Consider the following 12,925-nt stretch of genomic DNA (forward strand, 5'->3'; position numbering starts at 1 on the left):
TGGTACCAGGGATCAAACTCAGAACCTTGCACCAGGGAGGCACAGCGCCACTGTGCTATATCCCCAGCCTGCATATTTCTTCTTTATTGCTTTTTTTTTTCTTTAGATTCAGTCAATCCATCCTCCATCCAACCCTTTCAATAATTCATGCTCGTCACACACGTAACTGGTGCTTCCTAGCCCATCATCTTCCCTAACTGCCCTCCAGATTCCTCTCAGATGGGCTCTTCCGTGCCTTCCCTCTTGCCTTCTACATACACACTTGGACGTCACAGAAGGCATCTTTTTCGGGGATTGTGGAAACTGGTAACTGGAAAGCTTCCCTACAAAACACTGAAAGGGCTGAGATATAGCTCAGGCCCAGTGTTTGCCTGGAACGCTTGAGGCCCTGGGTTCAACAACAGCACTGCAATAACTAACCAACCCAATGAATGCAAAGCCAGGACAGTAATAAAATAGGTGTAATAAACGGCTCAATGATCACAGCTTCCTCTCCGCACAGTGTGCGCCACCTTTGCAACGTAACTTTGCTTCTGCTCCTCTCAAGCGAGTACGTCCCCTTCGAAACCCCCCGACTGCCTTTGCATTCTGCCAGCCAGTGGGGTGTGGCGCTGTGTGATTTCATTCTGATGCTAACTCCAAGGAATTAGGGTTAGAATCCAGTGGGCACGATTTCCAAAACTGACCACACTGCAGGTGCCAGCCGGAGGTGGAATTCGGGAATCTATACTTCTGCCCGAGCAGCTGCACACCTGGGGAGTTTCCAGGATGATCTCCAGGTCCAGTAACTCATGGGCTGACTCAGAACTCAGCAAAGTGCTGCACTTAGAGTAGAAGTGTTATTATGAGGGAGACTAACCAGGACTGGCCAGACAAGACACGGTAGGGTGCGGGGCAGGGAGGGCGCTGAGAGGACGGCGGCGTCCATGCCCTCTCGCTGTGGCGTCAGGGAGTGCCACTCACCGCAGCATCACCGGTGCTTACCGACCCGGGATGTGTTACTTAGTTGCTGGGTCCAGAGATCCCAAAGGGCCTCAGCGCGCAGGCCGGGGCAGAGCGGGACTGAACTCTGTCTCCAGCTGCCTCTGCTTTGCTAGAGATCCGCTTGGCTCCTCTGCAAACCCTCTAAACACAGGGTGGATCTTCCTAGCACACAGCCCCTCTCATCTTTTAGCACAAACGCAGTTGGTATCCAAGGTCCTCGTGAATAACAAATATATTCCTATTATGGAGGAGAGTCCAAGGATTTAGATTTTCTATCCGGGAATCCAGGGACAAAGGCTAGTCACTTTCTAGATTATACAGCACCTCTTAATCAACAGAATGCTGTGAATATAATTTCTGAAACTAGGCATTAGGAAAAATTTGTGTTTTTGGAACAAGAAGCACAATATATAGAAGAGAAAAATTATAAAGTTGAACTTAAAATTTAAAATAATTGCTCTTTAAAAGCAAGCCACATATGGAGAGGAAGTATTTGCACAGCATATATCTGAGAAGGAACTTGCATCTGAAATACATTTTTAAAAACTCTAACAGCAAAAGGGAAATAAACAGTATGATATAAATATGGATAACAGATTTAAACTGGCAGTTCACAAAAGAAGATAGATGAATAGTCAACACAGACATGGAAATATACTGATATTATTAGTCATTAGCAAAGAGCAAGTTAAAATCATATGAGAGGGGCCAGGGACACAGCTCAATGGTACAGTGCCTGCCTGGCAAGTGTGAGGTCCTGAGCTCAATTCCCAGTACTAAAAAAACAAAAAACACGAAACACAATGAGATACCACTATGCTAGAATATCTAAAATTTAAGAGTGACAGATAAGTGGACGGGTGGGTGTGGTGGCCACACCTGTATTCCCAGCACTCAGACTGAAGCAGGTTTGCTGTAAATTCCAGGACCTCCTGGGCTACATCTGGAGTTCAAGGCCAGCCTGAACTATGTAGCAAGACCCTGTCTCAAAACAAAAAGCCAGGGCTGGGACTTAGCTCAGTGGTTCTGCCACCTGCCTCACAAGTTCAAGGACCCGAATTCAATCCCTGGTACTAAATAAATAAATAAAAATAAAAGCCAACTCATTGAATTGAATACTTTAACTTAATGAAATTACTATGTGTGAAAGTATACCTCAATAATGCTGGAGGAGGAAAAGGGGGGTTATGATATAGTACATTCCTGGCAAAAACAAAATCTACTCTGAAGGAACATACTCTTAATTCAGGCCTCACAGAATTTCCAGAAGACAAAGCCAGTGATAGAGTGATTGCCCGGCACGCATGAGGCCCTGGGTTTGATCCTGAGCACTGAACAAAAATTAGAATAGCTCTTCCCTTTCCTCCAACTCCTCTCCACCTTCTATCTCCCTCCATTCCTAGAAATAAAAAATTAAAATACAGAGAGAAACTATTAGCTTTCGTCAAAAGATAAATAGTAATCCATAAAACGAATCTCACCTTGCTCTAAGGATGGTAGATAGCTACACTATTGAGTTAGAGACTATGAAATAAACACATTTTAAAATAATAAAGACAATTAATAAGGAATCAGAAGCATTCAAACAAGACTGTCAAAATAGAATAGAATGGCCGGGTATTTAGCTCAGCGGTTCGGTGGCCTGGCTTGCAAGTGCAAGGTCCTGAGTTCGATCCCCGGTACCAAAACAAAACAAAACAAAACCCAAAAAACAGAATAGACAGCTCTGAAACCGGTTATATACCTCTACACAGGCACACACACACACACACACACACACACACAGAAACAAAATTGTCAAGTAGAACTTTTCCTCCTTTTTCCCTCCCTCTCTCCTTCCTTCCCTCCCTCCTTTTCTTCCTTTTCTCTTCCTTCCTCTTTTTCCATTTCAGTATTAGGGATTGAACCTAGGGAGTATGGAGCTACATCTTCACCCTCATTTGTTTTTATTTATTGATTGATTTACTCATTTGTTTGACCTCACTATGTTGCCCACGCAGGGCTTGAACATGCTGCAATCCTCTTGCCTCAGAGCCAGAATTACAGGTGTAGACCACTATACCTGGTTTGCAAGTAGAACTTCTAGAAAAGACAAAAATAGCCATTGAAATTTTAAGAATTCTGGCCAAGTTTAATGACTGACTAAAGCAGTTAAAGAGTGAATTAAAGAATTGGAAAACTGATCTAGGAAAATACATAGAAGATTCATAGAAAGCTAAAGAAATGAAACATGTAAAAAGTTCAGAGACATGGAAAACAGATGAGAGGTCTAAAATATTTCCAAAAGTGACTCAGAAGTAGAGAATACAGTGAAATGGAATATCCACAGAAACAATGACTCAGAATTTCCTAAAATCAATGGATGACAATGAGCAAAAATATTTTTACATGACTTTCAAACTTACAATGATAGCCCCTCTTTTTTGGGGGTGTTTTGAGACAGGGTATCACTATGGAGTTCAAACTGACCAGGAACTCACTATGTAGCCCAGGCTGGTCTTAAACTCACAGCAATCCTCCTGCCTCAGCCTCCTGAGTGCTGGGATTACAGGTATACACCACCATGCCCGGCTCAGCCCCTCTTACATTTTTATTGCATATCGTTTTTTGTTATCCCCAATTTAACATTTCACTTATTAATTAGGATAAATAATACAGAGGAGGCTTGGTAGTGAAAGTAGCAGAGTGTTGGTGTAATGGGGTTTTGAGCTAGTTTTCTTTCTTTCTTTTTTTTTTTTTGGTACCGGGGATTGAACTCGGGTCCTTGTGCTTGCAAGGCAGGCCACCGAACCGCTGAGCTAAATCCCCGGCCCTAGTTTTCTCTTGTTCTTTTGATTTTGTGCATGCTGTTCTCTCTACCTGAAGTAAAATATTTTATTGATGTCCCACATGCAGGTTATTTTTTCTAAAAAATTGTTCAAATAAATAACTAGTTTCCATTTTGTAATTGAAGGACGGTTTGTTCTCTCCTAAGACTTTCTCCGTATATCATAAGATCAATTATTCCAGATATTTACTCAGGCTTAAGAACAATTGTCTTTTAAGAAACCAGAAGGCTGAAGCAGGAGGATCTCAAATTCAAGTCAAGTCTAGTCTGGGCAACTTAGGGAGACCCTGAGTCAAAATAAAAAATGAAAAGGGCTAGGCATATAGTTCAAGGATAGAGTGCTCTTGAATTTGATTCCTGGTATGAGAGAGGAGGGGAGAGAGAGAAAGAGAGAGAGAGAGAGAGAGAGAGAGAGAGAGAGAGAGACTTTGACTCTTTATGGATTGCTCTGCCACCCCCATGGAGGGCTGTAACTACTGAGTTTCCTAAAACTTCAGTGTCTTCTTGGAAAGCAACAAACAAAACCTTGATACTTGTCCATCTGGGGAGGAAAAGGAAAAGGGAAATTGAGAAGAAATACTTGAAATAGATCTTAATTTAGAGTTTGTGAGATAGGTAAAGGAGTAAACGGTATTCTTAACGGAGGAAATTGTGATAGGACGTGACAGAGATTAAAGAGGATGGAGGGCACATAGAGGGGACAGAGACAAGGGAGGCAGGGGAATGAAATGTTTGGAAAAAGTGTGTCTGTACTGGATGTGTGCAGAAGTCAGTATTCCCTAATGAGTAATGGCTAATTACATTGTATAAAGTATTGTACGAAATTTACAGATGGTTTCAAGTGTGCTCCAGGATGTACATGGGTTTCTGCAAATACCATCCATCCCTTTCAAAGGTGCACATGGATTTGTCATGCAGGGGCTTGTGGAAGAGTCTCCCAGGGATGCTGAGGGAGGACCGGGCATGCTATGCACAGGTCTGATGTGATCAGTTCAGTGCATCTTGACAGTTGCATTCCTCCAAGTAACCACCTCTAGAATGCCACACAGGACATTTCCAGAATCCTCACCTGATTCATTTATGTCCACTATGGTCAACACTGCCTACTGGAGGCGATGACTCTTCTGATTTCTGTCACAATAACTTTTTTTTTAAAACTGTAATTTTAAGTTTTTTGAGACAAGTTCTCACTTTGTAATTCAGGCTGGCCTTGAATTTACCATGCAGTCCAGGCTAGCCTCAAATTCACAGTGATTCTCCTGCCTCAGCCTCCCAAGTGCTGATTACTGTTGTGTACCATCACACCCAGTGCTAGAAGTGTTTTTGATGGAGTCTTTGAGATTTTCTGTATATGAAATTGTTACTACTTCTTTACCTGTAAGGATGTTTTTATTGCTTTCTTTCTTTTGACTAATTGACTTGGCAAGAACTTCCATTACTGTGTTGAGGAGGGGTGGTGAGAGTAGGTACCCTTGACTTGTTCCTGATCTTAGAGGAAAAACTTTCTGCTTTTTTTTTTTTTTGGTTTTTTTGAGACAGGGTCTCACTATGTAGTTGAGACTGCTCTGGAACTCACTGTGTAGCCCAGGCTGGTCTCTAACAGCAATCCTCCTGCCTCAGCTTCCCCAGTGCTGGGATTACACCATGCCCGGCTAAAACTTTCTGCTTTTAACCACTAAGTATAATGTTAACTGTGGGAGTCTCCTAGATACCCTTTATTTGATTGGGATTCATTCCTTCTACACTTAATTTGTTGAGAATTTTTACCATGAAAGGATGCTGAATTTTGTCAAATGCTATTTGAGTACCTAATGGGATAGTCATGTGTTTTTTTGTATTGTTAATGGGATGTGTCACATTTAATAATTTATATGTGTTGAAGTATTTTTGCTTCATAGGGATGAATCCCGCTTGATCACGGTGAGTGAACCTTTCACTGTGCTGTTGAATTCAGTTTGCTGGTATTTTATTGAGGACGTTTGCATCTATGGTTCCTCAGAAACATTGGCCTGTAATTTTCTTTTCTTGTCACGTACTTGTCTGCTTTGGGAATTGGCGTAACACTGGCCTCTCAAAAGGAGTTTGGAAGTCTTTTCACCTCTTTAAATTTTTGAAGGACTTTGACAGGGATCGATACAAGTTCTTTAAATCTTTAGAAATCTTCTGGGAATGCAGGCACAGAGGTGCAGCACCTATCGAGTAAATGTTTAGAAATTATGGATTCCTCATTTCTAAAGCTTCAGTTTTTAAAATTTAAAATTGATCAATTTTCTTTAAAAACAGAAACCTTGATTATATTGCAATAGAATAAGAAAGAAAAGCACAAAAACATAAAATTTACCTAATGCTTTATGTTATAGAGGTTACTGCTACTGGTGTTATAGGAATAAGTGATCAAAGTTGGTAACAGAAGAAAATAGAGAAAATGACAGTGACATTTAGCGTCATTCTCAACTCAGTTAATTTGAACATTAGTCAATTAATGAACATTTTTAGATCATACAATGAAGTTACTAATATAGAGATATAAAAGCCATGTAAAGAGCACATGCCTGTTTCATGTTCTTGTTGACAAAGTCTTTGGTGTGGGTGTAACGTCAAGGGAAAGGTTTAGGGAATTTTTGTGCTTGTTTTGTAGAAACCAATTAGAAAGTATAAAAAAGCAATGAGAGAGGAAAATAGTAGTGATCACAAGAAGAGTATCTGTTGTCAGTCTGGCCTATCGAGTGAGTAAAAATAAAAGGAGGAAAAAGTAAAGAAAGAATTGTATGCATTAATTTGCATGTGCCCACTTGGGTGAGCAAAAGATGTCTCATTAGTTAATTTTATTTATAGTAAAAAAGAAGCATTAGTGAGGTGAATAAGTGAGGAGCCAGGCATCAGATCTTACATCATCTGAGTCAAAAACATGTGTTCTTTAGTTTGCTCTGAACTCTTTCTTTGCCACCCCATTCCATTAAAAACAACGACAAGAAGTTGATGGAATGTTAGGAATAAGAAGAACAATACATTTACAGGTGAAAATTCAGGAAACCCATTTTTCGTAAACAAGGAAATTACGAAGCAATAAATGACCATCTAGATAACACAAGTTATAAAGTATTCATAAATGACAAAAGATAACTGTTAGAGAAAATTGAATAATACAAAAACAGAAGTGCTCCCCAGGGCTGCCTGAGCTTGTATGTTTTTTCCCAGAGATTTTTTCATGCTATTAAAAACAAATAATTTCGTATATATACTTTTTTCCTCAGCTAAAGAGTGATGCTGTGGTTTAGAGGTGTTTGGGAGGTGACTGGGTCATGGTGGCGCTGTTTTCACTGGCTGATGAGTCCAGTGAGGAGCCCACAGCTGTACATGCTGTCAGGAGGGCCTGACAGGGAGAGGCAGGTTACAGGGGCTGCGACGTGAGGGTCTTCTCCCTCCCTGCTTCCTACCCTCCGAGATGTGAGCAGCCGTCCTCCACCCAGGCCCTTCCATCATGCCTTTTCTATGTTGGAGTCTGACAACTCTGGTCTGAAACTTTGGAAACCATGAGCTAAACGAAATCTCTCCTTCCTTAAATTGTGGGTGTCAGGTATTTTGTCCTAACAATGAGGAAAGTAATCAATACAAATGAGATTTCCCTAATTTATTCATTGAAAACAACTTATTGAAATGTAGCCTGTCTACGGTAAAATGCACTGATTTTAAGTGTACAGTCAGTGAATATTGACAAATGTTTGACTCCAATGTATTCTACACCATTAACATTTATTATTACATAACCTCAAATATCCCTTCATTCCTCTCTCTCTCTCTCTTTCTCTCTCTCTCTCTTTCTCTCTTTTTTTTGGTACCAGGGATCAAACTTAGGACTTCACACTTCCTGGGCAGGCACTGTGCCACTGAACTAAATCCCTGGCCCCCTTCATTCCTCTTTTATACTCAGTTCCCTTACTTCATACCTGGTTCCAATCTGATTGATGAACTTTCTTTTATTATAGTTAGTTTTTCTCTTTGTTCAATTTCATGTAAACGAAACTGTACAGTATGTACAATTAAAAAAAATTTTAGGCAAGGTTTTGTTGTGTAGTCCAGGTGGCCTTGAACTCACTATGGAGCCCAGTCTGGCCTCAAACTCATGGCAATCCTCTTACCTCAGCCTCCCAAGTGCTGAGATTACAGGTGTGTGACACTGTGCCTGGCTTAGTAGGTACAGTTTTATGCCTGCCATTTTAAATCAGTGTATAGTTTGTAATCCACCTCTGCTTTCTATGTATCAGTAATTTGTTTTCAATGCTGAAGGATATTTTATTTATTAGATACATCAAATTTGGCGACCTCTTCCCCTTTCAATTAGTACACGTTTGCAATGTTTAATGAATACATATTGAAGCTGCTGCATACACAAGCCCCATCTTAATCCTCTTTCTTCTTCTTTCCCGCCCCTCCTTCCTCTTCCTTCTATCTCTAGATTTCTTTCTCATCTCCAAAAGGTCTTCTTCCCTGTCCCGTATAATCTATCTTTTATTTTGTTCTTAAATTATTGATAGTTTGCATTTCTCAGAAGAGAAACCATGCAATACTTAACCTTCTGTGTCTGACTAACTTCACCTAGGAAAACATGGATTGACATGTTATCCTTGCGCAGGGGCCGTGTTAATCTGCTGTATCATTCTGATTTTAGTGTAGGTACTGCTGAAGTCAGCACAGTGTGTGTGTATGTGTGTGTGTGTGTGTGTGTGTGTGTGTGTTTCAGTGCTTGAGATGAAACCCCGGGCCTTACACTGCTATGAAAACAACTGACCGCTGAGCTACACCTCTCCCCTGGCCATGACTATATTTAAATCAAGGCTCCACAGTTTACTTGCTGTGGCTCTGTAACTTTGGATAAATCACTTAACTAATCTATCTTCAGTTTCTTCATTTTCTGCAAGGGAGAGGGCTGGGGATTTAGCTCAGTGGTGCCGCCGCCTGTCTCGCAAGCATAAGGTCCTGAATTTGATCCCTGGTACCAAAGAAAGAAAAAGAAATGGTCTCTTTTACAAGGGAGTTCTTGTGGGTTTGCTATTAAAGTAAAATGTGCTCAAAAAATATTAAACTGTTATTATTTATGGGAGAAAAATTTTTAAAATAGAGAGAAGGGCTGGGGACATAGGGGTGGGGAGAGAGATATGATGTGTAATTCCACTTTCCAAAGAAAACCAATATTAAAATGTTGATGTATATTTACAATCTAATTGTTGCATTTATTTTTACCCAGTTGGAATACTTGCACGTATGATTAATATCCTTCTTTAGTACAGGTCCTCTCTTCCCTTTCCTACTCTGCCGACGTTGAGGATTCCATTAATAAGTTCTACTGGGTTCTACTCAGGTTTAACCGATGTGTGACGCTGTGTCAGGGTATCTGTGCTGCCCTGGAACTCACAGCAGTCCTCTTGCCTCAGCATCGTGGGAGCTGGGATTACAGACGTGTGTGCCACCACACCGGGATCCCCTTGCTTTTTTGAGAGCTTGTTTGGGTTGCCTATATCCACTTGTCCAAGGTCGCAGCTCCTGTCAAAGGCTATCTCTTCACATAGTTTTCCTTTCTGGGATTTTCCTTCAAGGTCCAAGTTTGATTATCAGCTGTTGGCAGGCACAACAAGTTTTGCAATAATCATTATTGGTTTGCCTAAACTTTTTGTCAGTACTTCCTTTGTTAAGTCTCCTTAAATTACCCAGTTGGAGTGTAACATATTCTTTTTTTTAATATTATTTATTTATTACTTTTGCAGTGCTAGGGATCAAACCCAAGATGCTCCACCATTGAGTTATATCCCAACCCTTGTTTAAAAATTATTTTATTTATTTTTTATTTTTTTGGTACCTGGGACTGAGCTTGGGTCCTTGCGCTTGAGAGGCAGCGTTTAAAAATTATTGTAAAAAAATTATTGTATATCATGTCCTTTGACCTAGGACTTTGACACATATGAGAATAAGAGATATTTCAGAAAAGTTAATTTTAGCTGCTGCATAATATTCTACAGTGCCAATGTAGTATAACAATATTAGTAAATAATGTGCCTATTGAGTACTTTATAGACTTTATCCCCAGGGACTGGTGTTTTACAGATGAGGAAAGTGACTTCAGGAAAGTCTTGAAAGGTGATTTACCTGAGGTTACACAGCTGATGAGCAGCAAGGCAGAATCTATATTCTGCAGGGGTAATGATACACACCTGTAATCCAGCTGCTCCAGGCTCTGTGTATTAGGGTAAAGGGTTTATGGGGTCGGCTGACAGGATTAGATGTGGACGAGTCCCAGAAGCCATCCCCCTATCAGACAGAAGAATCCAAAATGGCTGCCTGTGTGCTACAGGCCCTGAGGACTCAGTAGCAGTTGAAAGCTGAAGAACTGGAGGCTCACTGAATATCACTGGTGTGTGAAGGCCAAAGAGACTGCCCCAGAAGGCGAAGAACCTGTTCTGGAAGCCGGAAGGAACCAGATACCAAAATCCAAAGGCAGTGGTGAAGACCAGAGAGCCTCTAAAAAAGAGAACACTTCCTTCTTCTTTTCCTTTGTATTCTGTCCAAGCTACAAGCTGTTGATTGGTGCCACCCACACATCCTTCCCTTCTCAGTTTGATGGTTTACATGTCAATCATCTGCAGACACATCCGGAGTTTATTGATCTGTTAGGTGGTTTTTAAGTCAGAGAGATGGATCACAGTGAATGATCAGCCAGGCATGGTGGTGCACGCCTGTAATCCCAGGACTCAGGAGGCTGAGGCAGTAGGATTGCTGTTAAGTTCGAGACGAGCCTGGGCTACATAGTGGGTTCCATGTCAGTCTCAACTACATAGTGAGTCCCTGTCTCAAAACAAACAAACAAACAAACAAAACCAAACAAACAACGAACGATCACAATCTGAGGCAGGAGTTTTGCAAATTTGAAGCCAGTTTAGGCAATTTATGGTACAGATGTAGCTCAGTGAGAGAACACTTGCCTATTGTGTGTGAGACATTCCCAGTACTGTTATTGAAGAAAGCTAAGTTTATTAGATATATTATAGGCAGTTACACAGGCCCACCCTCCAAGAGTAAATGTAAAAGACAATCCAGTTACATTGACTGAAGGTCAGCATTATAAAAAGAGAAAAAAATACTGCACCTATGTGCTTTCCCTAGAGATGAATAGCAGTGATTAATATTCTAAATAGGAGGGCTGGGGATTTAGCTCAGTGCCTCACACGTGAAAGGTTCTGAGTTGGATCCCCAGGATCAATAAATGCCCCAAAAGGTAAATTAATAGGGCTGGGGATTTAGCTCAGTGGTTCTGCCACCTGCCTCACAAGTGCAAGGAACTGAGTTTGATCCCTGGTACCAAAAAAAAAAAAAAAAAAAAAAAAAAAAAAAAATATCTAAATAGGTATCAATCACCTCGGGGGTGGGGTGGGGGACCAAAACCTCCCTAGCTGCTTCCTTCCAGGAAAAGTCCTCGTTCCTTCCATGTATGCTTGTTACATGACTTTAGGTAATATTTAATCAATAGTATCTAAAGTCATAGTTTGGTCCCTCCTCGTGATTTCCCACTGGATCAATATTACCTAAGTGACAATACTTGTAATCTTATTAGTTGGCTGTAGTTTGTCCCACCTGGAACCTACCTCACCTTGAGGCTTTGCTCAGTAAAACACTTTTGAGAAGGAGGGTGTGTGAGCCACCCACTTTCCCATCCTCCTGTCTCTCTTAGACAGAAGCTGTCTTTCAATAAATTCTTACTTTTTTTTTTTTTTTAGTACGGAAATCAAACTCGGGACCTTGTGCTCCCTGGGCAAGTGTGATACCACTGAGCCCAATTCTTCCTACTCTTAACCTCCATTCCCAGAATTTATTCTTCAGTTTTAGAGAATACAAACTTGTTTCAGATATCTAGCAGTTTGGGAGTTATATTTCCCTTGTTTGTATTATTTTGCTTATTTGGTTTACTTGGTGCCCTGTATCACTGTCACAAGGTTGGGTCTGTGAGGTCCCTGAGGCTGAAATAAGCCATCTATCTCACAATTTTAAAATAACTTTGCAGGTTTCCTCACTCCTTTAATGGAAAAAGAATGTTCAGGTTATTTCTGTAGAAGAGACACAACAAAGATTCTAGAGATAGAGGACACATTCAGAGTAAAGTGTGGGTGCTCAGAGAAATGGGGTGTGATATGACTGGAAAGTGGGGATCTTTTATGTGTTCTGGGTGGTGGAAATCTGTGGAATCTGATAATCTAAAGTCTTAGTCTTGTCTAGTGGTGAGAATGGCCCACCCACAGTGAGAGTCCATTCATATGGGAAATCCCAGAGGCAGTCCATTCATAGGTGAAAGAGGACTCTTTGTAAGTAAAGAAGGAAAGGGCAAGCCCATTTGTGGTGAAAGAGATTTGCCCAGGTGTACAAGTTTTGAGAGAAGAGAAGAGAAGTCCTATTCATTTCAGATGCCCATTTTTGGATTGGGTCTTTAAATTTGGGGGCTCTGATATATTCTAGATATTATATATTCTAGATATTAGTCCTTTGTCTGAGGAACAGCTGGGAAATATTTTTTTGCCACACCGTTGTTTGTCTCTGCACTGTATTGGTGGTTTCTTTTGCTGTGCAAAAGCTTTTTAGTAAGATAAGATCCCAGTAGTTGATTCTTTGTGATATTTCCTGTGCTATCAGGGTTTTGTTCATAAAGTCTTTGCCTACACCAATGTCTTCAAGAGTTCTACCTATTCTATCTTACAGCAGATTCAGTGTTTCTATTTTAATATTTAGATTTTTTATCTATTTTGATTTGAGTTTAGTGCATGGTGAAAGATTTAGGTTTAGTTTTAATCTTTGGCATGTGGAAAGCCAGTTTTTCCAGCACAATTTATTTTTAGTTAATTTATTTATTTAGGTACCAGGGATTGAATTTAGGATCTTGCCCTTGTGAGGCAGGCATGGGGCCATTGAGCTAAATCTCTGGTCCTTCCAGTACAATTTATTAAAGAGGCCATATTTTTTCCAGTGAAAGTGTCTGAGGGCTGGGGATTTAGCTCAGTAGTGCCACCACCTGCCTCACAAGCACAAGGACCCAAGTTTAATCCCCTGTACCAAAAAAAAAAAAAAAAAAAAAAA

At 40.6% G+C, this 12,925-nt stretch overlaps 1 long non-coding RNA gene and 1 other non-coding gene across 2 annotated transcripts in view; one reads left to right on the forward strand and one right to left on the reverse strand.

Moving 5' to 3' along the window:
* LOC104862899 overlaps positions 1–12,925 on the forward strand; it is a 59,066-nt gene that overhangs the window by 42,585 nt on the left and 3,556 nt on the right. The window lies entirely within an intron of this gene.
* Positions 8,400–8,504, reverse strand: LOC117284260. The gene has a single exon (XR_004515349.1). It is a non-coding gene; the product is annotated as a U6 spliceosomal RNA (small nuclear RNA).

Source organism: Fukomys damarensis, unplaced genomic scaffold (genome assembly GCF_012274545.1).
Source record: "Fukomys damarensis isolate Sample0158 unplaced genomic scaffold, DMR_v1.0_HiC HiC_scaffold_35, whole genome shotgun sequence".
NCBI lineage: Eukaryota > Metazoa > Chordata > Mammalia > Rodentia > Bathyergidae > Fukomys > Fukomys damarensis.